A 27,907-nucleotide genomic window follows, 5' to 3' on the forward strand; every position below is an offset into this window, starting at 1 on the left:
GTTGTAATGGTCCAGAGTGTGCTGATTAGCAAGGGGCGGGGTGGGGGAGGAGTGAGACTGGAATTCAGAATTGGCTATAGATAATCTGGATGACTGAGTTTTTAAACAAAGTCGAGAAAACTCTCATCATCTGGAAGCATAACATGAGTTTTATATTAGTGAAAATAGTAACACTTGCTTGGATTGTCAGTGTTTAGTCCTGTAAAATTACCTGAAAAATGGAGATTCTGAGTTTTTGTTCCCAAGAAATTCATCACCAAGTGATATTGAGGAGCTCACTGGCCAAGATAAGATTATATATTGCTTTAGTGTTTGGCTTGAAATCATGCTTCACTTGTAAATTGCAAATTTATAGTAGTACTTGTTTTATACAAGCAAACTTACTTCATTGCCTATTGGCTGTACTTTAGTCCATTAATAAAAATAAGTATGATTTCTTTTTTGTAGAGAAAGAGAAGTCTGATAAAATGTAATTGTGAACCATTTTTATTGTCTAAAGAATTTTCTATACCTTCTGTACTTTTCTATACCTATTAAACAATGTGTGGTATGTAAATGTTTTGTTATATTTGACTTGTTTTTCTTTGTCTGATTGGAATGTAGATATTCAGTTCAGTTTTCCAGTGATTTAGAACCAGTGTTTATGTTGTTGTTTCTTGAATGTTTGAATGAAAATAATTTCTTTGCTTCAAAAATAATTGTCTTGCCTCTAATTTTTATGCTTTCTGAATTTCTTAATTACATTTCTGTGAATTACATGTGGCACTGTGGGAATAAAATACACTGCTATCACTCAGACCTGGGATGAATTTCCATTTCTGCTACTGAATAGCACTGTGAATGGCTGTCAGAGTCTCAGTTTCATCATTAATAAAACTACCTATCCTATAGATTGGTTGTGATATGCCTCTTGTATTATGCCTAGCATGTGGTAGGCAACCAGTAAATCTTTCTTGTTCTATTTATTTTTAAAATTTGGCTTGTGTATTGAATAGAACCTTTGGTTATTTTGTTACACTATAAGATAATTTTTATACAAAGCACTTTTCCCCCCTTTGTCTGAAAAGGTATATATTGTTCTTTAAAATTTGCTGCCAATTTTTAAAAATTAATTTTTAATTTTTTAAATTATAGTTGGCATATGTTAGTTTCAGGTGTATAACATTTATATAACTTAAAAATCACCCCGATCACCCTGGTAAATCTAGTACCCATCTGACACCATACATACAGTTATTGCAATATTATTGACTATATCCCTATGTTATTTTACATCCCCATAATTATTCATAACTATCAATTTATATTTCTTAATCCCTTCCCCTTTTTCACCCACTTTCCAATCCCTCTCTCACCTAGCAACCATAAAAATGTTCTCTGTGTCTATGGATTTGTTTCCATTTGTTTGTTTATTTTGTTCATTAGGTTCCACAGGTAATTGAAATCATATGGCATTTGTCTTTCTCTGACTTTACTCCATTCACCACAGTATCTTCTAGGTCCATCCATGTTGCAGATGGCAAGATTTCATTCTTTTCTAAGGCTGAGCAATATTCCATTGTATATATGTACCACTTCTTTATCCACTCTACTATTGATGGATACCCAGGTTGCCTCCATATCTTGGCTATTGTAAATAATGCTGCAATGAACATATGGATGTACATGTCCCTTTGAGGTAGTGTTTTCGGTTTGGGTTTCTTTGGATAAACACCCAGAAGTGGGATAACTCGGTCCTTGTCTTTCGATATGGCTTTTGTTTTAAAGTCTATTTTGTCTGGTATAAGTACTGCTAGCCCAGCTTCTTTGTATTTCCGTTTTTATGAAACATCTTTTTCCATCTCTTTATTTTCAGTCTGCGTGTGTCTTTCAAACGGAAGTGAATCTGTTGTAGGCAGCAATATGTAAGAATCTTGTTCTCTTATCGATTCAGCCAGCCTATCTTGTGATTGGAGTATACTTTATTGACTTTATTAAAGTAATTTTTGATAGATATGTAATTATTGTTATTTAATTATTCATATTTTTGATCTTTTTTCTTTTTTCTTCCTTTTAAAGAAATCCCTCCAACATTTCCGATAATACCGGCCTGGTGGCGAAGAACTCCTTTAGCATTTTCTTGTCTGGGGAGCTCTTTATTTGTCCTTTGATTCTAAATGATAGCTTTGCTGGGTAAAATAATCTTGGTTGTGTATCCTGGCTTTTCATCACTTTGGATATTTTGTGCCAGTCCCTTCTGGCCTGCAAAGTTTCTGTTAAGAAATTGGCTGACAGTCTTATGGGAGCTCCCTTATAGGTAACTAACTGCCTTTCTCTTGCTGCTTTTATGATTCTCTCTTTGTCTTTAACCTTGGCATTTTAATTATGTGTCTTGATGTGTCTTGATGTGTCTTGGTGTGGGCCTCTTTGGGTTCAACTTGTTTGGGACTCTCATGCTTCCTGGGTGTGTACGTCTATTTTCTTCACCAGGTTAGGGAAGTTTTCTGTCATTATTTCTTCAACTAGGTTTTCAATTCTTTGCTCTTTCTTCTTCTTCTGGTACCCCTATGATGTGAATGTCAATAGGCTTGATGTTGCCCAGAGGCTCCTTTAAAGTATCCTCATAATTTTGGATTCTTTTTTCTTTTTGCTGTTTTGATTGGGTATTTTTCTGCTACCATTTCTTCCAAATTGCTGATTTGATCTTCTGCTTCATCTCATCTTCTGTTGATTCCTCCTAAGGTATTCTCATTTCAGTTATTGCAATCTTCATTTTTGACCTTTTTTTTTTTTTATGTTTCTTATCTCCATTTTTATGTTTTCTATCTCTTTGTTAAGTTTCTCACTGAGTTAATCTAACCTTCCCCTGAGTTCATTGAACATCCTTAAAACCTTTATTTTGAACTCTGCATCTGGTAGATCGCTTGTCTCTATTTTGTTTAGTTCTTTTTCTGGAGCTTTGTTCTGTTCTTTCATTTGAGACATATTTCTTTGTTTCCTCATTTTGGTTGCCTTCCTGTGTTTGTTTCTATGTGTTAGATAGGACTGCTAAGTATTCCAGTCTTAGTAGAGTGGCCTTATGTAGTAGGTATCCTGTGGAGCCTAGTGGCACAGTCTGGTTGGTCACCTCAGCTGAGTTCTCCAGATATGTCTGTTTTATGGGTTTCACGTGTCTTCTTGTTATAGTTGAGCCTTGGTTGCTGTTTGCATGTCAATGAGAGGGATTGACCCTTGGGCTGATTGATTGTGAAGACTAGCTGGTCACTACAATGAAGAAGCTGTTGTACAGGAGTTGACCCTATGGAGCCTTTTCAGTCTCCCCTTTGGATGTGTCATCCTCATATGTGGCCATGGGTGGTGCTTCAACTCAGACCAAAGCCGGCCACCAGGCATGGAAACCAAGTTCAGCCGTAGCATGTGAACTGCCTAGGTCCACCTGGCATGAACCACCAAGCCATCCTCAGATGGCTGACACCCACACTGGGCTTGGAAGTGCCTAGAGACGCCAAGCTGCACACTGAGATCGGCTGCCACTAGTGCTGGGCTTGGGGCTGCTCAGCAAGAGGTAGGGGGCATGCTGAGGCCACATGCTGCTTATTTAATTTTGGGGAACCTTTGAGAGATTTTAGGAAAGTCGTCAGCATGAGCTAAGGTAAGCCATCATCACTAGAGGCAGCTTAGGTGGGTCCACAAGTTGGAAGGGACAGGTCTTGGAATCACCAGGGTGAGGTGACCACTGTTAGCTATGTTGATGGAGACTCAGATATTAAGCCCGACTGGGGAATGACTCAACAAAGGAGCAATGCCCTCAGCCAGCATTTCTGTCTGGGAGAAAGCTGCTCTTCTAGCACTCCCCTTGAAGCCACGCAACTCAGTTTCCTCTGGCATGCCCCTGGTGCCCTTGAGCTATTGCTGAAGCTCAGAGTGAGTGAGTTCGTCATGAAGTAAGTTCGTGTGTGGGCCCCTTAAGAGGAAAGTCTGTGACTTTCTTAGCCCTCTGTCTTACTCAGCCACAATATCTGCTGGTTTTCACAGCCAGAATTTGTGGGTACTTCTCTTTCAGGCACTGGAACCCTGGGCTGGGGAGCCTGGTATAGGGCTGGGACCCATTGCTCCTCTGGGGAGACCTCCACAGCCAAGATATTTCTCCCGATTCTCAACTACTACACGCAAGTGTGGGATCAGCACATCCTGCATGTTCACCAGTCTTGAGCTAGACTTCAGGCATTTTCCAATGATGGCTGTTCTGCAGCTGTAGTTTTGATTTGGTTGTGAGAGAAGGCAGGCACAGCGTGTGCTTACTCTGCTCTCTTGACTGGAAGCCCTCTTGAGAACACTTTTTTGCATGAAAATCTTTGGTTATTTTCTTATTTCTAAAACATTGGTTATGTATTTTTGGTCTTTTCAAAATATAATTTGTCCAATGATGTTATTAATTACCATGGAGAAGAAAGAACCCCATCAGAAGTGTTTGCATTTTCTTTGCATATTCTGAAGACTTATTTTAAATGTTAGTCAAATGTCATTATTATTATGATAAATATTCTTGGATGTAGTTTGTTGTTACAGATGTTTACATGAGGCAAATGATAGTTTACCCTATTGGGATTATTTTGTTTTACTAAACTTAATTTCTGATGATTTTCAAAATATAGTACATGAAATAGTTTTTCTTCTGTCTGCCTCTAGCATGAGCTCATTTGTCACTGACAATTTTTTTTAGACATTGCACATATCAAGCTGCTTCCTAAACAGAATAATAACAAGAATATGGACCCTGACTGATTCTTTGTTTTGGCGTAAATGAAGTACTATCAAGTTTCAGAACCATCTTAACATCTTAAGCAGAAGTCCTTCTACCATTGCTAAAACATTAGATCTAGGAGCCAAGAGTGCTTTTTTTTTTCCTCCTAGGTTACCGGTCAGGAAGTTTCTATGATGAGGGAGATATTCCCTGCATTCAGAGAATGCTATCATCAGTTGGAAAGTACAGATTGATAGAGGGAGTCTCAGAACAGAACTTTCTAGACTTACATTTTATTTATGCCAGGATAAAATATAGATTAATTTTCATTCTAATGAAATGAATATAACTTTGTTTTGGAATGGTTTTGGCATTTTGTTTCCATTAGAGATATTTTGTTATTATTTGTCTTTTATTTTGTTATTGTTTGTCTTTTATTATTATTATTATTATTATTTCTCTTCATTTAAAATTTCTGCATTTATCCATCCTTTTGAAAGATTGTCAAGACCCAGAGTATCGTGGTTTTTGATCACGAGAGTAGTTGAAAGTTATTGATGTAGTTTGTTATTGATGTTTTAGACTGTCCCTTTATTAAAGTTAATAGGCTGCTAATGATGTAGTTCATTATGTCATTCTCTAAAATCCAACAATGAATCTGGGTAGGGGTGTTGGGATAGGGAACCAGGGGAAAATGTTAAGTGTTCAAGACAGATGGCTGAAATGGCTTAGCAAATGGGGAGATTTTATCTCCTATAATCTATGGATAATATCTTGAAATCATTTTCTCTTACAATTTAGGACATTTAATACACACATTTAAACTATATAGGATTAGATTTTTAACCAGTAGAAGTTAGATTTAGTATATGGTTTTAGTTTATTTTTAAAAATTATAATTTCTGTAAATTTTGTTATATTCATACTATTACTTATATTTGTGGCTCTTTTTTAAAAATCTTAATCCATTCTTCAAAGCAGATTTAACTCCAAATAACAACAAAATTTGTTGATTATAGTTCAAGGAGAACTAAATTTATATCAAAGAATCTTAGTCCCTGAGAGGGAGAGAGAAACATAAAAAAGAAGTGAGTAGGACACAGCTAGATTTTCAGATCCCAGTTAGAAAAATCATCTTTCAATTTATAAGTTGAGAATTTGATCTATATATTGTTGAAGGAAAGTAAATTCAAAGACTTTACAACATCTTTTTAAAAGCAGTTCTAAAATAGAAAGCTAGCTTTTCCTCTTGGGAACTTTAATTTGCTCAAAAAAATGTAGGTTTTATAAGGAGATTGACTGCTTCTGGCTCTTCGGTAGCCCTTTTATTGCTCATTTTTTCTCTCTGCATAAAAGTATTTGACAGCTCAGCTTCACCTCTTTGTCTTGGTCACACTAGGAAAGGGTTTTCAGAATGCATGTCTGTTTTCTTCACCAGTTAAGGGAAGTTTTTCGTCATTATTTTTTAAATAAGTTTTCAGTTCCTTGCTCTCTCTCTTTTAGTGCCCCTGTATATGAATATTATTACACTCGATGTTGTCCCAGAAGCCCCTTAAGCTATCCTCATTTTTTAAAAAATTCTTTTTACTTTTTGTTGTTCTGGTTGAGTGTTTTCTACTACTTTGTCTTTCAAATAGATGATTCATTCCTCTTCTTTATCTAATCTGTTATTTATTCGTCTAATGTAGTCTTCATTTTAGTTATTGTATTCTTTATTTCTGAATGGTTCTTTTTTATGCTTTTTTATCTCTCTTTTTATGTTCCTATCTCTTTGTTCCTATCTTTTGTTGGGATCATCTCTTCTTCCTCTAAGTTCATTGAGCATCCTTATAACCAGTGTTTCGAACTCTGTGTCCGATAGATAGTTTTGTGTACTTTTCTTTTTCTGGAGTTTTCTCCTGTTGTTTCATTTGAGGGATGTTTCTTTGTCTCCTCATTTTGGCTGCTTCTGTGTGTTTCTAGGTATCAGGTAGATCTACTACATTTCCCAGTCTTTGCCAGGAGGCCTCATGTAGTACGTATCCTGTGGGGCCCAGTGTTGCAGTCTCCTTGTTACCTGATCCAGGATCTTCAGGGAGTATCTCTTGTGTGGGCTGTATATGCTCTCCTGTTATAGTTGAGCCTTGATTGCTTTTGGCATTTCAGCGGATGGGATTGACCTGCAAGCTGACTGCTGTGAGCATTGGCCACAACCACAGTGCATAAACTATTGTGTAGGAGCAGGGTTCACCACAGTGAGGCTCTGGTGCCTGACAAGACCACCTTTTGAGTGGCCCTTGTGGAGCTAATTGTATGGTGCTTTGTTGTGGTCGGAAGCAGACTACTGGGTGTGTTGGTACTGGGGCCTCCTTAGAGGGGCTCTGGTTCAGGCCCAAGTTAGCCACTGCCTGTGCCTGGCTTTGGCCACTATGTAGGAGCTACAGAGTGATCCGTGGTTGGTAGCTGCCTATCTTATACCCAGAGGAATTTAAGAGTGGCCATGTTGCAAACCAAGGTGTGCTGCCACCACGTAATGTAATTTATTTTAAACAAGAGTTCAGTTCCTATGGCATTTCAGTATTGTAATAAAATGACATTGAATGAAACGATGTTATTCCAGAATCTGCTATATAGTAAATAAATGGAGATTCTTTTGAATAAAATCCTCAAACATTTCAGCATTGAGAGAGATCAGTGGATTTTTTTATTTTACTCGTTTATTATAAGAGTGTATTATACTCAGAAACAGCCAGGTGAAAGAGGTGCATAATGCAAGTTATGGAGAAAGGGGCATGGGTTTTCCATGCTTTCTCTGAGCACTCTTCCAGCTCCTTGTATGTTCACCAACCTATAAATTTTGCAACTTCCCATTTTTTTTTTTAAATGAAGAAAATGAACAGAGAAAGAATAAAAGACCATCCATAGTGATACTGCCAAAAATGCCAACCCATTTGTTCTGCTCTAAGTGGATACATCTGTAAATTTGGTATTGGAGGGTCTGTAACATTGGGACAAAATAGCCTTGCGCAGTAGAACTGCTATTTGAGAGGACTCGATGCGCAAAATTAGAAAACAGAGGTCTGTCTATAGGAGATATACATCCGGTATTTTTATTTCATTTCGTGGCTAGTTGAAATGGTTAGTATTATTTATTCTTATTCCTTAACACCTTTTTAATAGCATAAAACACTTCAAAGTACCTTTTATATTTATGATTTATGTCTGTTCATTAGCTGTAGTGCATTTTTCCATTAGTACCAGAGCTACTTCTAGAATTCTGCATGATTCCAACAAAGATTCCTGTCTGACAGTTAGAACCAGTTTTGATTCCCTTTACATAATTTCTTTTATTTAAGAACTTTCAATATTTATTAACTCTTTGGTTACTTCAGAGAATAGTTTTAATATTAAGTATACACTTATTTTCTTTGTTTGGGATTTTCTCCCTATACTCTTTTTTGAAATTAAACATGTTTTTAGATCACTCAAAAGATTCAAAGCCTTGAGTTTTATAATGGTATGTGGGTATGCATTTGTGTTTGTTTTTAACTATATTTGGGGCAAATTATTGCTCACCTTCTGCATGCTAGAATTTTACCCATTATAGACCAAGAATAATTTCTCACCTGTTCTGTAAGAATAGTTTCAAAAGTAAGTCTAATTTATTTTGAATGATAAAGTGTTGTTGTAAGTCATTAGGTCAGTGTAGTTATTGAATTTCAAAGCTGTATCATATTGATTCTGATTACGTTAGCAGTTGGAGGCAGTCTTTTCCAGAACCTATTAGGTTATTAGTTTTCTTGATTCTAATGCAAGGTTTGGCAAAGCTTTACTTTTTAATTAAACTTTATAGTTTTGCCGTCATCGGAGAGTTTATAAAATATTGACTGCATTGTTAGGAGGTACCAAATCTGATTGGTAATAGCTGCCTGGATTGTCTTTTGACAATTAGGAGGTTTCTTGGGGACATTTGGAAAAGAGTGAGCAATTTATTAATGTCTTACGTGATCACAAGTTGGAAACGGAGGGGGTGAGATTTATGTTACTTATGCAGTATGTTTGCTAAATTCATAAAGGAGTTTTAGAGTAAATATTTAGTCCTACTTGTTAACCAAAATATCCTTTTCAGAAAATGATTCTTTCTTCATTCAGATACCTCCAGTGAGGAGCTCACTGCCTCTCTGAGACCACATTCTATTGTTAAATGGCTCTGTTAGGCAGTTTCCTCCATAGTATCATATTTCTTCCCATCCAGTTATTACCACTCTGTACTGAATTTGTATGAAAACCTAATATAAAGAGTTTCTGATGAGTAAATTTGAGATTTTGGGGATATTTTTTATAAACTATCGTTTTTGCTCATTTAAAAAAACTATTTCAAAATAGTTAAATATTCACAAGAAGTTGCCAAAATAGTACAGAGTTCCTGTGTACTATTTTCCAGTTTTCCCCAAAGATAACATTTTACAAAATCATTGTAAATAGTAAAACTAGGAAATTGATATTAGTACAGTACACAAACTTTTTTTCACCAATTTTACATGTATTTCTCTGTGTGTGGGGGCTGTGTGTGTGTGTATTTCTATGCAATTCCATCACATGTAGATTTGTCTAACTACCACCATAGTTAAGATATAGAACTATTCCATACCCACAAAGAGTCCCTTAATACTACCCCTTTATAGTTCACGCTGTTCTCTCCCATGGTCCCTATTCCCTGGCAACCACTAATCTGCTGCCTATCTCTGAAATTTTGCCATTTTGAGAATTTTATATAAATAGAATCACATAGTACATAGTCTTTAAGATTGACTTTTTTTGACCCAGACTAATTCCCTTGAGATCCATTAAAGTTGTCACATGTGTCAGTAATTATCCTATTTTAAAAAATTATTGTATTCTCTCCTTAAGGTCACAATAAATATTTGTCTAACCATATGAACAATGTTTAAAATATTATAAAAGTGATTAAAGTTATAGAGCTGGTAAATTCAAATTCAGTTGTTACACAATATATATGAAATCTCAGCTTTTACCATTTTTTACTAAACTGTTAAGTCTACTTGGGAATGCAAGACTGAATATCCGGAGACTTCATTCTTATGTTTCTAATCAACCCTGGGACCACATGCTACATGCTTGTCATTCAACCCGTTTGTAACCATTTCCTGTGGCCAAGGGCTGTCTCCCACCTGATGAGGTGATTATGTGGATTAAACGAGACATATAAATCAAAATACAAATTTTTCTAAACTACGTCAAACAAAAGATATATGTAAGGTACAAATGTTAACTATGGTGTTGTGTCTTATGTAATGAGATTGACAATAGGTGTTTTTTTCCCCAAAGAAAACTTATTTTTCAACTTTTTCGTAATGAATGTGTATTTTACCTTATTTTTCTATTTATAAAAATAATGCATACTTACTGGAAATTGAAACATGACAACTATATGCACTAGAAAGTAAATTCCTACTGAAACCTCCTTCCCAAAGTTAACTACTGTGAACTGTTCGTTTTTCTATGCATAGTGTAAGCTTTTGTTATTATTATTACAAATGTGCTGTGCACATTTTTTTTTTCGTATCTTGTTTTTTTTACTCAAGTATTTGAACATTTTACCAAGGTCTCTGTACACACATATAGTTATTTCACTGTGTACATTCATTCATTTATTCAGTTACTCTTCAGTGAATACCTGCTGTGTTCAAGGCACCTTGTTGGGGAAACTATGATAATGCATAAAGCCTACATTTTAGAGGGAAGGCAGACATTAATAATGATTAATTTCTCAATTGATTATTTGATTACAGATATGACACGCACTAGGAAAAAGCAGTACAGGGAGCTATGCAAGTGCCTTTTAGAGGGACTTAACCTGGTCTGGGAACCAAGGAGGATCTCCCAGAGAAAGTAACTTTTGAGATGAAATCCAAGATTGGCTATGTGTGAATTAGGAAAGGCTGATGAAGGAGTAGTACATGGATGAATAGATATTTATCTAGATATTCCTGTACACAACTGGAAAGCTGTATATCAAAATGGCAATTGTGTTTATTTGTAGGTTGTTGGCATTACAGCTGATTTTTTAAAATCTGTATTTTCTGATTTTTCTACAGTGAACATGTATTTATTATTTATATGAAAAGGAAAATCATAAACCTGTTTGATGTATAAATATGCATGTTCATAGAGGAAACAAAATTGATAAAATATATCTCAAAGCATTAATACTGTGGTAGCATTAGACATAGCTATTGTATTTTTTAACAGATTGTTTTTAAGAGCAGCATTAGCTTTACAGAGAAATGGAGAAGATGGTACAAAGAGTTCTCATGTACCCTCCTCACCCAAACACACACACATACACAGCTTCCTTTATTAACATCTTATAACAGTGTGGTACATTTGTTACAATTAATAAAACCAATATTGATACATTATTATTAATTACCCATTATTTCTTCGAGCCTCCTTAGCTTTTTACTTAATATTGTTTTTCTGTTCCAGGATCTCATCCAGGATACCACATTACATTTAATTTTTGTGTCTTTTTAGGCTTCTTTTGACAGTTTCTCAGACTTTTATTATTTTCGATGTCCTTGTCAGTTTTAAGGAGTACTGGCATTTTGTAGAATATCCCTCTATTGGGATTTATCTGATGTGTTTTTCTTGATTTATACTACAGTATGGGTTTTTGAGGGGAAGAACACCAAAGTGCCATTCTTGTCACATTATGATTATGATATATCGAGGGTACATACTGTCAACGTGACATTACTGTTAACCTTGATCCCTTTGATGAAGTAGTGTTTGTCATGTTTCTCCACTACAGAGTTACTTTTTTTTTTCTCCTTTACATATTCTACTCTTTAGAAGGAAGTCTCTATGCACAGTCTATACTTGGAATATATGTCTAAATTATTTGAAATTCCTCTGTACAGAAGATTTGTCTTTTCCATTTAATTACTGATTTAATCATTAATATGAATTCATGGAGATTGATTTTATGCTTTGGGTTTTAATCCAATACCGCTTTATTTTATTGCTCAAATAATTCCAGCTTTGGCCATTAGGAGCTCTTGCAGTTGCCTCTTGTGCCCCAGTAATAAAGCTTTTTTGTATTTGTTTGTTTTTTAAGCACTTTCTTATTTCCTGATACTACAAGGTGCCCTAGACTTATCTTGTATATTTTTCCACAGATCTAGAATCTGCCATTTTTCCAAAGAGCTTTGCTTCCTCTTCATGGGGAATAGTATTAAAAACCAAGATCTGGGTGCTATTACATTTTTCTCTTACTATTTTTTTTCATAGTTCTGTGCTTTCCTTTTTTTTTCTTTCCCTTAAGACCTCTGATAAATCTAATATTAATTTTACCAGTGCAAATTTAGGTTGGCTTATTAAACATCTATTTTCAACTACTTTCTCCCTCCTTCTCCCTTAGACATCAGTCTGCCAAGGTTGGCCCTGTGACACAGTGCTGGCCAGGGAAATATAAGTACAAATCTCCTGGGAAGGGCTTTCCTTCCAAACTCAAAAGACAAAACCTGGATGGAGATATCTTTGGGCCCTTTCAGCCTTCTTCCTGTCAGGAAAATGGAATTTATACCTGAATGTTCAGTGTGAATATGAAAACAGATGCCAGAGAATGCATAGTAGGGCAATAGGAGGAACCTTGTTCTCTGATTTCACTGCTGACCTGCAAGTGAACCATCCCTGGTCTACTCAGCTCCAGACTTCTTGTTGCCTGAAATGAAATAAACTCCTATGTGTTTAAATGATTGTTGCTTTGTTTTTCTGTAATTGCTACAGCCAAGCACACAGTCTTAGCCAACTCAGATATCCACTTGGTTGGCAAAATTATAATTCATTTATTAAAGAAATATTTGTTGAGGACCAACCAGGTGTAAGGCTCTCTTAAATGGAACGAAAAGAGAGGAACTCTGTTATTCCTGTTTCCACTGAACCTAAGTTGAATAATGGTATGCAGAATAGGATAATTACATGAGTAACTGTGATTAAAAACATTTGTCATTTTCTTGATCACAATTACCCATTATCGATCTATCACTTTAATGTATCTTATTGTTTTCTCCATTTCTACAGATGGTTCTGCATTTTACCTGGTTCCAGGACAGAAACCTAAGAACAGTTCTAGTCTTTTCTTTTTTTCTAACTCTCCACATCCATTTGGTTACCACAGCCTGTTTTTCTTTTTACCTTATAAATATTTTTTGTTTCATCTTCTTTAATTTCTTTGCTCCTCTACTAGGTCTGAACCTCATAAATTTCTCTTATATAAATCATTACAACCCTTTATACTTAGTCACCTAGTCTCTCTGCCCCCCAGTTCATTTCGTCCCACACCACTTGCAAAGCAGTCTTTCCAAAAGGCAGATCAAATCTTGTTTCTTTCTTGGGTAAAATTATATATTGACTCTGTATAGTCTCAAGTATAAAGTTCAAATTGTTTGCTTTTGACAGCCTTTCAGAATCTGACCTCGCCTGGCTATCCACCTTTATCTCATGACAGCATCTTATACAAACATCCCCACAGCACGCACCCCTGAATTCATTCCAAACGTATAACTAATTCTGTCATTTGTTTTCTGTGTCCTTATTTATCTTAGAACATACTTTCAGCCGGAAATTCTTACTGCTCTCAATGCTTTTTATTCTTTTAAGAGTCAGAACTGGTCTTTCAGATCTTCCCTAATTCTCTACCTGTCCCTCCCAAAGATCCCTTGTATTCAACCTCTTATCACCTAACTGGCAACAGCTATGTGATACACTTCTTGAACAGTTAGTTGAAATACCTCTTGAATTCATCTACTTTCCATCTTCATTACCACCACCTTGTTCTAGACTACCATCATCATGGCCTATTTAAATTGTCCCTCTGCTCCTACTTTGGTAACTCGTAAAATACATTCTTTACCCAGTATCCAGTGATCTTTTCAAACTCCAAATCTGATCATTATGGCCCTGCGTTTAAAAACCCTTCTCTGGTTTCCTGATGATCTTAGACAGCAAACTAAATCGTAACATGACCTGCAATGTACTGCATAGATTGGTTCCTGAGTATCTACATCTCTAGCCTCATTTGTTTTCTTTCAGTTCTTTAAACATACTGTGCTCCCTTTCACCTCAGGTCTTTGGCACATATTATTCTTTCTGGAACATTTATCATTTAGATCTTGTCCTTCAAATCTCAGTGCATCCTCCAGATGTCCACACTCAGGTCTAGGTCAAATTCCTTTGTTATATGTTTCACTTACTTTGTCTTTTGCATAAACATATAGACTTGAGCAAGGTGGAGAGCATATATTTGCCTTTAATTTTCAAAAATGATTATAGTTTCTTTTATAAAAATAGCTTTTCTGCATCCACCCTTCCAGAAACCTTTCCTTGTATACAAACTGCTCATTCACTCATCCCATTAAATTTCTGTCCTGTATAGACTTCATGATCAATTCCTTAAATACGACTCATGTTAGCACCTTAGATTCTTCTGCTCAAAAACTTTTTATTACTGCCCAGTCCATTTTCTCTTTAATTTTTAAATTTTGGTTTGGTTTGTTTTTTATATTTTGGTAAGAAACCCACAGAGAAAGTTATCAGTTGTTTGCTTTGTTCAGAAAAGTTCTGAGTAATACAAGGTCTGCTTAAATGAGTACTATAACCAAACTAGAAACCTAAGGATTTTAAGAGTAATTCAGGGTCAGCATTCTATCCTCACTACCATCACTCCCAAGACTGAAACTTTACAGTTAGAACTTTGCGTGATTTCATGAAATGCTGTCATACTTCCAGATTTGATCATAAATTTAAACATTACATTGCAAAGTCATAGACTCAGGAGATGAAAGAGGCTTTAGAGGCCATTTAGTTTTAGTTCAGATACCTCTCTATTCAATGTCTTTTGGTTTCTGGGTGTTCTTTACCACCCATATATAAGAGATTGTCTTTTATACCATGAAGCCTGCCATTATACAATTTTTTATCCCCTGGCTTGAATTCTTAGCACTATTTGTGGTATGACAACTCACGTATTTGAAGACAGCCATCATGTCTGCTTCCCTAAGTATTCTCCAGGAAGAATAGCCCCAGTTCCTCATATATCATGATTAAAGTTCATTTATCGTCTAGTTTGAATTTATAAATTTTGATTTTTGAATGTTTTTTGAATTTTTACCACTCTGTCCCCTTTCCATTAGTGTAAGTAATAGAGATTGCAAATAAAAGAAGTTGGTAGGTTTTTATGGCAAAAGCAAAATAGAGCAAATTAGTTGAGAGAACCTGTGAAATATAATTTGGTAATAGCTTACAGGTCAGAAATAGCTATTTATGTATACTTTTTTTGATGGATTAAATAGGATGTGGAGACAAAGAACATTTGGGTGATAGAAACTGATATAGGTGATGATTTATCTGTCCTGTGACCACTTCCTTCACTTTATTATGCCATTACATTTACATAGCACTAGCATTTTCAATCTATGATCAGCTGTTCAATTTTATAAATATAGCGTATCCAGCAATTTGCTACCTTTGATGATTTATTGGTCTCTAAACCTCTTTAAAAGGATGGCTGTATTTGTGAGTTCATATTTGCTGTTCACTATCCCTTTAGCCTTGCCATACACGTCTCCTCTAAATGTGTTCATTTTCATCTCTTTTACTTACTCAAAAACTTTATTTGCCTCTCTTCAACAACCTGTGAACAATGAATTATTCTCATATCCCCAGATAAAGATTTTTTTCTCTAAGGAGACACTGAGATCCATCTAGTTGCCCTTCCCACTAGTTTTATATGCTTTGTCATTAATTTGCTTAGTTTCACTTTTGTTCACTTTAACAAAATGCTTGTGATGATGGTAGTGAAGTACAAAATGCTTGATGGGGTAGTGAAGTACATACCCTGGATAGACTTCCCAGAGTACTTGAACCTTTAAGACCAGGTAAGATTTTCCTCTGTGTGGAAAGGGTCACACAAAGGTTATATTGGCAAAGAGAGTAGCAGGAGAATACATGGGATTGACAAATAGTTGAGTATGGCTGTGTTGTGATGAAGTGGCAGATAGAAAATGAAGCCAAAGAGATAGGCATGAGCCAGGTCATTGAGGACTTTATATGTCCTACTGGACATTTATTTTATGGGTGAACTTGGACTTTATGGATAATAGATAGCCATTGAAGGGTTTGACATATGAAAGTTTGACGTAAGTGTGTGATGTGGCAAAATTTTCACTTAAGAGTAATTATTTTGACAACAGTATGGTAAGTGATTTTGAGGTAGGATAAGAGTAGCAGTAGATAGATCAAGTATGTTACTAATTTTGTCATATTAAGAACATAATGACCTGGATTTGGATTCTATTAATAAGGATAGAGCTGAGAAAGTAAACTTGGAAAGTGTTTAGAGTAGAAATCATTAAGGCTTGAAGATGATTGGTAGTAACGTGAGATTGTTGCCAGACTTGGCTTGATAAGTGGCTGTGGTACTGTTAACTGTAACAGAATTTAAAGAAGGAACAGACTTTAGAAAAAGATCAACAGCTCAGCTTTGAACTTACTTAATTTAACTATGGTACATTCAGGTGGAAACATCCAGTAAGTAATAGGATATAGGAGACTGAAACTTAGGTGGAAGGTCAGGATTAGGGATATTCATATGAAGGTCCTCTAGTCCTAGTGGGGGCACAGAGAATGTGGGTAGCGTATGAAGCGGGCAAAAAGTTGAATCCTAAGGGAAAAGGAAAAAAAAAGGAACCCAGGAAAGAAACTAAGAAGGAAAAAGCTCTGTCTTTGCCTAATTCCTTTTGAGAGAAGGACAACTTCCTTTTTGTATCCTCAGTAATACCTTGAATAGTATATTATATAGTTAGATACTTAGTAAATGTTTGGCACTTACTTTGTTCAGCTGGAAACCATCTCATTTACTTTGAGATTTTATATTTTATCCAATTCTATGACTTGACAAGGAATATTTTAAAAATCGTGTCATTTCATGAGCACCTACGATGTACTAGAAACTGTATTCAATTCTTTATACATGTTATCTGATTTTATTTTAAAAATAATTCAACCAGGGTAAATGTTATATTTCATTTTGTTTTTGAAGAACCCGAAGATAGGAAAGATTAAGTAACTCGATCACCTTTTACACACATCTATATAACTCAGCTTTATACATCTATCTATATAACTTTCACACATCAATATAAATTTCATTCTTTTTACCACCACTGATGATCTGTTATGTGTTTAGACCAAAAGTCCAACTGAATGTGGTAAGGTTTACTTAATTCTTTTTATCTTCGTGGTCTATTGTTTCTTTATTTTTCTATAAGCAGTTTACATTAGATTGTGAACTTGCTTAAGGTTCTAAAATCCTGTAAGTGCATTATTTTGAAAAATTCAAAAACAGAAGTTGCTTGAAGTCTACTAATAGATTTTAGAGATTCACAGGATCCATGGCTGGGTTTCATGACTCAGCTAAAATTATATGCAAAATATGATGCATGTATGTGCATTTTTCTGGTGATACAGTTCATAGCTTTTATCAGATTCTCATAGTTTTGTATTCCTTACCACTCACACTTCACCCAAAATATTAAGAACTATAACTCTAGAAGTATTTTTGTACAATGTAATGAACTACATTACTTCATGTAATCCTCTCCTGAGTAGTTAAGTCTTTTTTAACAAAGGTATAGTTATTCATTAAAAGTAATTTTTTGAGGTACAGTTCCTTTTTGGCTACTTAAATTTATAATATTTTCTCTACTAAATCTAACTAAAACATGTCTTCATTATTTTGTCACTTAAAAGCAAGTCCATTAAATAGAATGAGTAAAAGTTTGACTTTGCCTTATGGTAAACTATTTTTTCTTGAAGAATTTAACAGTATTAGACATTTTAAAAATGTGATAGAGTCTGTTGATACATTTAATTTTTTTCTTTATATTTTGTAATAGTTTCAAATTTATACGCAAGTTGTAATAATAGTACAGATCATTTTTCCTGAATCATTTGAGAATAAATTGCTGATATTATACCTTATCACCTCTGAATACTTTAGAGTATATTTTCTACAACAATAATAATGTTCTTCCACACAACTAAGATAAAATAATCACAATCAGCAAATCAACGTTGATATATTACTGCTGTGTAATCCACAAGCCTTTCAAGTCATGCCTGTTGTTCTGGAATTTAGTGGTAAAAATCCCCAGAAAAGAGAGAGACGGAGTATAGAGCCTCAAAATTTTCACAAGTATTCCTTTCAATTCTTTTTGCTCATCCTTAAGTTCACATGTATAGAGGAGACTCCATAGAGCCTAGTGGAAACTAAGAGCTGACATGGGAAGTTGTTGAGGTGGTATTTCTGATTACATTTGGAGTTTGAGTCCTATCAAACATATCAGGGTTTCTATTGAAATCTCAGAAGGGTCCTGACTTAGAAGTAAAGATGTTCAAAGCCTAAGAGATTTGTTCTAGGACAAAGGGCAAAGCTGAAACATATCCTCCGTAACACAGTGTAAAGCCAAGAATCCACAAGTACAAGATGAGCAGTCAGTATTTAACTACTTATTGGAAGAAAAATCAACATGCTTCAAAGTAAGATAAATACAGAGTTTCTATAGCTTATTATCCATATTGTCTTTTTGCAGCAAAAAAGTTATTACTTGTGAAATAACAAGAAAATACTACCCATAATTAAGAGAAAAAGGAGTCAATCTAGATGTTAGAGTCAGGAAACAATAACTTTAAATCGACTATTATGAATATGATCAATAACAAAAATAACAAAAAAGGAGGACTTACTGAATGAAACCAGTCTCTCCGCAGAGACAAGTAGAAACTATTTTTAAAAAAGAAAAAAAAAGTTGTAGAACTGGAAATATAATACCTAAAATGAAATATTCACTATCTAGACCTAACATCAGACGGGAGATGGCTGAAGAAAGGGCCAATGAACTTGATGACAGATCAATAGAAATTATCCTACTTGAAGAACAAAGAGAAAAAAGATTTTAAAAAAGAACCTCAATAACAAGAATCAAACTTACATATGTCGAAATCCCAGGAAGTAAAGAGAGAAAATGGTACAGAAAATTTTTTAAAAGAAATAATGGCTGAAAACTTCTCAAATTTAGCAGAACTTCTCAAATTTAGCAAAAGACTTACAGAACCAAAAAACTCTGTGACCCAAAGGAAGAATAAATACAAAGAAAGCCAAATCTGGACATATATTAGTCATACTCCTGAAAAACAAAGATAAAGTCTTAAAAACAACCAGAAATCAAAAGAAATAGGGTAACAATACTATTAATAATAGCTAATTTATCAGAATAATGGAAGCCAGAAAACTATGACATCTTTAAAGAGCTGTAAGGAAAAAAGAAAACTTTCAACTCAGAATTCTATATCCAATGAAAATAACATTCAGAAATGAAGGTAATATAATGACCATTTCAGATCAATAAAAACTTCGATAATTCATTGTCAGCAGACCTGCAATATAAGAAATAATAAAAGAGAGTAAGCTGAGGGCAGTGATATTAAATAGAAACTTGGTTCTACAGGAAGAAATGAAAACCACCAAGAATGATAAATATAAACAATTTATCTCTTTTTCCTCATGTTACTTTAATAGAAAGCTAACTACTTAAACTACTCATTATAAGGTTTTATAATACATGTAGAAATATATGACATTAGCAAAAAGGATATTGTAGTAAATAGATTATACCATTGCAAGGTTCTTAGCTTTGCATGATGTTCAATATTAACTTTAAGTGGACTGTGATAATTTCAGGATGCATATTATAAATAATCCTTAGAGTGTCACCCTTCCCCGATATAAAGAAGAGCAATTAAAACATTAAAAATATTTGATTAACTGAAATTAAAACAGAAAAAGGCAGAACAGGATCAAAACAAAACAAAAGCAGCAGAAAACAATAGAAATAGATAACAGCAAAATGGTAGTTATGAACCCAGTCATTTCATTAATTACATAAATATTGATGAACTAAACTCTCCAATTTAGAGTCAGGAATTTTCAGACTAGAGAAAAATATAAGACACAACTATCCCGTCTATAAATTACACGTTTAAAATGTGAAGATTTAATTAAACACTTTATGTCTCTTTATCTCTTACATTGTTGGTAAGCTTTCAATGGCTATATTATGATGGAATACGTACAAGTCCAAGAATAAAATATTCACAAACACACAATTTTGGGGGCTGAGAAGAGAGAATGCAGGATGAATTATAGGAAGATAATAGAACGCTGCACTGGGAGAAAAGAGATCTGTATTCTCATTTCAGTTTAGTCACCTGCCAAACACCTTCCCTTGGGAAATTACTTCACTTTTCAATCGCGCTGTGCTTTTCTAGGTTGCTAATATTTGTATGCCTATATATTCAGTTTTTTCATATTCAAAATTTAAAATCAGCATAAATTCCATTTTTCTTCTTCAGAGACTCATAATGGAAAGAAGACTTACATAATTTGAAGACTTACATTGCCACTGTGTAGTGATCCCAAGCATCATCATTTCATTTATATATTAGTGGTATATGTATATTCTTGGTATTATTTCTCCTACATACTGCTTAATGTTGTATACCACATTAAGTGATGAATATAAATACTCTAAGAACATTAGGTGTTGTTTTCATCATGAACAACCCAATTGTGTCGGAGTTAGATATTGCTTGATAGTGCACAAAAACTTCCTTTTTAAAATGCTTTTTCGTTGTCTTAAAATTTATTGAAAGATTCAGTTCTACAATACGTTAAGCACAATCGAGAATCATTTAAAAATAATCACATTTATCTTTCACTTTCTACTTAACTCTTCCAGTTATTTTCCTTGTAATTGGTGATATAGAGAAAACCAATTAGGGGTTGAGCCAGTTTGAACATACATATACTTGGTGCCCAAGAATCAGAAATAGATAGAAATTTATTAATTTAAGTGACATTATTATATATCAAAGTATAAATACATTTCATACTTGAGCTTAAAGTAACACTGCAAAGTGACTAAAGAAATTTTTGCTTTTGGAGATATCTACTTACGTATTTTACAGAGGCTATATCAAATTTGGACATTGACTTTTAGAATTGGATTTTTGTAAAAATGAAGTAGCATTTAATATTTCTCATTAGATAGATGCTCTTATATTTCTAGCCAAAAAAAAAGATATACAACAACAGCCAAATAAAGTCTTAGAAAGTTTTAAGTGCACCAGTGTTAGTTTGATTCTTGTAAGTTCCTTGGTTCTTGGATATGTTATGTATAGTTCTTGAGTGTGTGAGGCTCTGTCCTAAGTAAGGAAGTTACTTCTTAAATAAATAAGACTAATTATAACTATTGAGTGAGGGTGAAATTAAGAATTTTCTAAAGGAAAAAAATGTCCAATATATTTAAAACTTGCTTACTCTCTAGTTTTGCTCTATTTTATTTTATTTTATTTAAATTATTTTATTATTTTATTTTATTTTTTTCTCCTGCAGTAAACATTGCTGTCTTCAAAAAATAAGGAATGAGAAGAGAGGAAGAAAGGACATCTTGGAAAGATCCAAACTACTTTGAAATTTTAAAGGAATGTAATGATAGCTGCTAAAACCACCTTTGTCACCATAATGGATGAAGTACTTCAAATTTAACTGGTAACCAGAATTCTCATATCATTTACATTTCAACCAAGAACTTTCGATGACTTGAAAGGATTTCTTCTTAAATTTAAATATTTACCTTACACATGCCAAAATATAGATAAAACTGGTAATTTTATAACTTATTTAACATAGTCAGATTTTTAGTTTGACTCTTACAGTTCAACCCTGATATTGGTCAAAAGAATTTTTCCCCCTATGTTATGAACTTCCTAACATAGACATAGATAAGCTTATTGGAGTAAAGAATATGGCATAGTAATGGTATAGTTATAGATCTATTCTTCACCAAATATTTTTTTTTTCTTTTATAGAAATAACTCAGGCAACATAAATGGCAGTATCCTATCATATATACAAAGGTTTTTAGCCTTGTTTTCTGAATTTTATTTCATGTTGTTTTTTAGTTTTCTTACTTGACTTGGTCTTGATCTTTTTTCCCTTCATATCTGACATCTTATTTTTATTTAATATTTAATTTCTTCTTTGTCCCTCCTCAGAAATTTAAGTTAGGAAAGACAGAATAAAAAAGGAGATAGAAATTTGAAAAGATTATAAAATCATTTCTTCCTGTGAAATTGCAAGGACTCTTTACATTTCAAGTACAGCGTAAAGCAATTATAAAAAGATTTAAGATTCTTCATCAGTCTTCTTAAATCTCCTTGATCTTAGACCAAAGTTGTTTCAATGCATGTTTTGTAAAGATTCAAATTTTTGCAAATTTTTTACGTCATCCTAGTGAACAATTAGAACTTTTATTCATTGGAAGTCTATTAATCTAATTTTGAGAGATTATCTTTTGCTTGAGTCAGTGCGTTTTGGTAGTGAATTTACTAAAACTAGGTTTTTGCTTTGAAATGCAAGAGATGTGAAAAATCTATCAAATACAGTTATCAGTTACTAGTCCTAATGATTCTAAGGAATGCAGTACCTATTTCAAGGAAATATTCAAATTGACAAGTGTAACCCAAGGATAAATAGTATATAATGAATGAATATTCTAATTACTGTTGCCTGTGCTAACATTATTAACCTTGATTAAAAAAAATAACCTTAACATCGATTTTTTAAAAGTTCTCCAGTTATTGGTTAAACCTCTACCTATGGCATAATTAGAACTTTTCTATGTTCTTATCACTACCAGCCATGTAGCAGCATTTAGCCATTTTTAAATGTCCAGAAATTCTGTCTAGCCCTCAACCATTTAGAAAGTTAAGTAAAGTTGAAAAAGTTACTTTCAAAACAGCAGAAATAAAAGTGCTGAATGTTCACTTATAAGATAGTCACCAAATTTTCCTGTCTTCTGAATTAATGATTGAAGTTTCTTTACCCATCTAATTATATCTGATTTTATAATCTTATGTAACCACAGTTTCATTAATGACCCCCACAGAAACAGCATAGTCAAAATTTTTACCATAGCACTTTTACCACTTCTTATCAAACTTTTAATTCCATTTAAATCTATGTCTCAGATATTTTTGGTAACCATGGATGGAATCATTGAAATCCATAGATAGTGGGTATTTCTAATCATTAATTTCTACTTTTTTCACTTTCAAATTTCTTTTCAGTGTTATATTATCAAGGAATAAATTAGGTTAGATCTTGACCTCTCTACAAAATAAAAACTACATCTCTTCTAGTTCAGAAGTCATGTAACTCACATCCATGAGGTGAGCTCTTAAGCAGGAGTTTATTGTAGTTTACAAATATTCAGTACAATTTGTCGAAGTTGCTTCTTTACTTAGTGGTAGATAAGAAGAATGTCTTATTCTTAGCATATTCTCATTTCAGCTTTGTAAAATTATTCTCCTTTGAGATACATGTTTCTTTTGCAGCATCGATTTTATTTTGTCAGTAATTTATCATTGTTTTGATTATGTTCTTAAAGTGTTAGTTATATAATTTTAAAGATGACTTAATCTACTACTAAGTAAAGGTTTAGTTTTTAATTATATCGGTAGACCCACATTTTATTTGAAAGAGACTTAGAGAACAGAGGAAGATAGGAGAAATGGGCTGGGAAAAATGCAAAACTGACCTCGTTACTCAGTGGTCTTCCCTTGAAATCTTACTTGCCTTCCTCTCTTTCTTTTATCCCCAGAAGATTCTTAATTGTTTTTCAGTCTCAGAAACTGTTATTGTCACTAAAAACTAAAACAGTAATGAATCCAGTTTATTTTAATGGCATCTTTGTTAAATTTATATGTAGTCTTTTTCAAATAGGTATTTATTTTAGTTATAGTAAACAGTACATTAACCTATCATCAACTTTAAGATAGTTCAACATATTAAGATTTAATCTTAATAAATATATTAATTTTCCCAAATTGATGTATAGGTTTAATTCAGTTTCTAAATTCTAATGTATATTTATTTCTAAAAATTTATATGGAAAGGCAAAGGAATTGGAACAGCTAAAACAATTTTGAAAAAAAAAAGGAAGGAACCAGTTTACCCAATTGCAAGACTTATTATTTATATAGTCTCAGTACTCAAAACTGGTATTGGCATCAGGATAGACACATAAATCAATGGATTAGAATAGAAAACCTAGAAATAGTCCCACACAAGTATAACTGGTTGATTTTTTATTTTTCTTTTACAAAAATGTAAAAGCAATTCAATGGAGAATAGATTGTCTTTAAAGCAAAACTTTTTAGAAGAACACAAAGGAAAAAACCTTTAGGACCTAGGGCTTGATAAAGAATAGTTAGATGTGACACCAAAGCATGATCTATAAAAGAAAATAAAATTGACAATTCAGATTTCATCAAAATTAGAAAACTTTTCTTCTGTAGAAGATGCAGTTAAAAGGATGAGAAGACAAACGAGTCATATGTAGACTATATAAAGATCTCTTAAAACTCAACAGTTAAAAAAATATAATCAAATTCGAAAATGGGCAGAAGACATGAGACATTTTACCAAAAAGGATACATTTTCTTTTAATATTGGCAAATAAGCACATGAAAAGATATTTAACATCATTTGCTATTACAGAAATACAAATTATAAGTTATCACTATATATTTATAAGAACAACTAAAATAAATAATAGCAATGTGAAATGCTTGTGAGGATGCAGAGAAACTACATTTTTCACGAATTGTTGGCAGGAATGTAAAATGGTACAGACACTCTGGAACATAATTTGATAGTTTCTTTGAAAACTAACATATACTACCATATGACATAGTGATCACAGTCTTGGGCATTTATCTCAGTAAAATGAAAACTTATATCTACACAAAAACATGTACATGATTTTTCATACCAGTTTTATTTGTAATAGCCACAAATTGTACCAACCAAAATGCCTTACTGTATGTAAATGGTTAAACTCTATACCATGGAATACTATATAAGCAATAAAAAGGAATGAATAAAACAGCCAGTCTCAAAAGGTCACAAAGTATATGATTCCATTTATATTACATTCTTGAAATTACAAAATTAGAGTAATGGAGAACAAATTGGTTGTTGGCATGGATTTGGGAAGTTTGAGGGGTAATTGGGTGGGTATGACTATAAAGAGATAACACATAGGAGATTTTCGCAGTGAGGGAATAGTTCTTATCTACACATCATAAAATGACATGGAATACACACACATTATACCAATGTCAATTTTGGTTTTGATATTGTATGACATTTATGTAAGATGTGACTATTTGGGCAACTTTTTAAAGGGTAAATGGTCTCTCTGTGTACTATCTTTGCAACTTCATATAAATCTCTATTTCAAAATAAAAAGCTAAAAAAATAACCCTGTCATAATTAGTGTGATTCAGAAAATTCAGTCCTGTAAAAAGTAGTCATTTTACTTCTATGTTAGTGCAATAAGTAGAGTGAGCTCCACAGGTACCTGGTTAGGAATTCTGAGGATGCAGCTTTGAGTTCCAGATTCTCCCTGTTCCATCTGGTGGCAGTTGTCTGCCTTGTCTTAAATATTGTGAGGGGGTATTTCTAGGTTTTGTGGCAGGATGAAAGACTCCCAGAACAATCCCATTGATTCTAAGAATCTCCCAGTGAGCAACTATTTTATGAACCTAACCTGAGGAGATTGGGCTAAAAGAGTACTCAGGATCCTAAGATCTACTCTTCCGTTTCCTTGGGTTCTTGGGGCAGGAGGGTTGCTTGCCATTTTCCATGAAGTTTTTTCTCCCCTCCACATTTTCACTATTTTTCCTCCACCACATGAACTGTAGCCAGGCCCCATTTGAGAACAGGAGTTGAATGAAAAACGAATGAATGAAAACTTGACAGCCAGTCACATAATATCTAAATATATATAATCAAATGTTTTACTTATTTATAAGTATTTCAGTTTGTTTAGTGTATCTTAATTTAATGAGATTTTGCTTAAGAAGAGTGTATCATGTACTTCATAAAAAGCTGGGTAGTATAAAGAAAAAGAAAAGGATAACAAGAAAAGTTATTTCATCCTTGCTTTCTAAACCAACACCATAAAACTTAAAATGATCTTATGGATTCTTTTGGAGAGAACGTTGATAGATTATCTGGGTTATACTCCTACTTTCTAGTGGAAAGATCAACCTACCTGACCAGTGGAGTAAATTTTATGCCATTTTACATATTGACACATCATACATTTAGTTGGGAAAAATAATATTAGCAATGAATGAAAAAAAATTTAATCTTGTGTTAGATTTATATGGTTTGTGTATATTACAGCTCTCTTGGCTGTAAGTATGTCATTGTGGAAAGTACAGGGGATACAAAGAAGGGTACAGTGCAAGTCTTGTCCTTAGCGACTCACTATTTATCAGGGCAGCCAAACATAAACAGACAGTATAGCAGTGCATCTAGTACTTAATGAAAGTGTGAGTAGTGAGTTGTGACAGTGCTTTTTGCTGCCTGGGAGGGGTGAGAGAAGGTATTCTTTGTGCTGAATGTTACTGGATAAAAAGGAGTTTACTGCCAGGGAACAAGCTAGAGAAAAAGAATTCTAGGCAAAGGAAATAACGTGCAGAAATATACTTACATCCTCTAGGGGAAAAAAAGTCAAACCTTTAAAGTTGAGGTTATCCAAGATATTTTGACACTCTTGCTTTACACAAAAAGAAATGGAAGCTCTTGGAGGCAAATGTACTTGCCTAATATTACTCAGACATTACAGTATCACTTCAAGTTTTTTTTTCAAACAATATAGATCAAAATGTATTTTGGTCCGATATTACTCTACTCCAAGAAACAAGGTCTTCCTTATGTTTACTGTGTTTATAAATCTGCTTTACTTCCAAGCAAAAATGTAAACAAGTGTTGTTATATCTCTTTAAAATTTTTTATTGTGAAAATTTTCAAGAATTCAAAAAGTTCAAAATAATATGAAACAGACATTTGTTATCTCACCATCAAGAATTAATTTCATGGTAAGATTTTGTCATTCATGCTAAAAGGAAACAACTTAGGAACAGTTGTGATCTTTTTTGGATCACTCTCCAATCTCATTACTATTCTTCTTCAGAGAAAATGCTTTATAAAGTTGAATATATATTCTTATATGTGTATTCTTAAACAATATGTAGTGCGAATGATATTCTTTATGTATATTTTGCATCTTCCATTGGCATGCGATATTCATTTAAATCTATTTTTCATCTAAACTCAAAATAAAATAGAGCACAGAAGAGCAGTAATCAATAGTGGAGATTTGCTGTCGTGTTGTGGCTTTGTTCTCTTGTTATCTTCTTGCTACCTAAAGTGCCACTGTCTTGTTAAATCGGCATTGTGTTTTGGAAGAATGTAATTCCATCATTCAGTAGGTTTTCAAAAATATATTTTTAAGATTTTCATAGGGAGAACAATTATTCCTGTGGGCTTACATCTGCTCTAATATTAGATTTTAAAAATTCTATACTACTGAGATAATTTTAACAGAAATATTCTCTAGTAGAGTCAGATGACCAAGAAATGACTGTATCGTGGTAGAAGTTCTCCCTTTACACATGCATTGCCAGCAAGACAACGTGCTATGTATGTAGTAAGAAGCCATTCATGCTGTATGAAAAGAGTTAGCCTTCAAAAACACCATGATGAGTTGATCCAGGAAGAGGATGTTTGTCTGAATTTTGAGAAGAGCTTTAGAAGTCCTTTCCCCAAAGGCCTAGCCCTGGCATTAGTGATGATGGAGGAAAAGATGGGAATCTGCAGCAATTGTGAAGGAGATGATTACTGTGGATCTTAAGAACAATTTTTACCCTTTGAGTCATTATGCCAACTGTAATTAGCAGTAAATGTTTCAAGTTAATGGCAGTTAGCTGGAATGCCACCAAACATATGAAGTGATCGAAGAGCATAATGAATTCGAAGATTCCCCATGTTACTATTAGAAGAAGTGAAATTCACGTACCACAGTGTTATAATAGTGGAAAACAGAAAATCTGCAAAAATGTTTGTAATAAACAAGCCAGTTATTCTCAACTCCTCTGGTACTTTAATTCAGAAGTAATTGTCCCCATGTAATAGCAACAGAACAA

General features: G+C 33.7%; 1 protein-coding gene across 13 annotated transcripts in view; it reads left to right on the top strand.

Annotated features, from left to right (window-relative positions):
- PEAK1 (pseudopodium enriched atypical kinase 1) overlaps positions 1-27,907 on the top strand; it is a 259,266-nt gene that overhangs the window by 107,447 nt on the left and 123,912 nt on the right. For 12 of the 13 annotated variants that reach the window (XM_011382136.2, XM_011382141.2, XM_011382137.2 and 9 more), the window contains one exon: positions 21,240-21,377. The gene's annotated coding sequence lies outside the window, so the exon portion shown is untranslated. Of the gene's footprint in view, positions 1-21,239; positions 21,396-27,907 lie in introns of all 13 variants that reach the window. The other variant, XM_011382134.2, reaches the window with a different exon arrangement.

The sequence above is a fragment of the Pteropus vampyrus genome, unplaced genomic scaffold (assembly GCF_000151845.1).
Source record: "Pteropus vampyrus isolate Shadow unplaced genomic scaffold, Pvam_2.0 Scaffold462, whole genome shotgun sequence".
Lineage (NCBI taxonomy): Eukaryota > Metazoa > Chordata > Mammalia > Chiroptera > Pteropodidae > Pteropus > Pteropus vampyrus.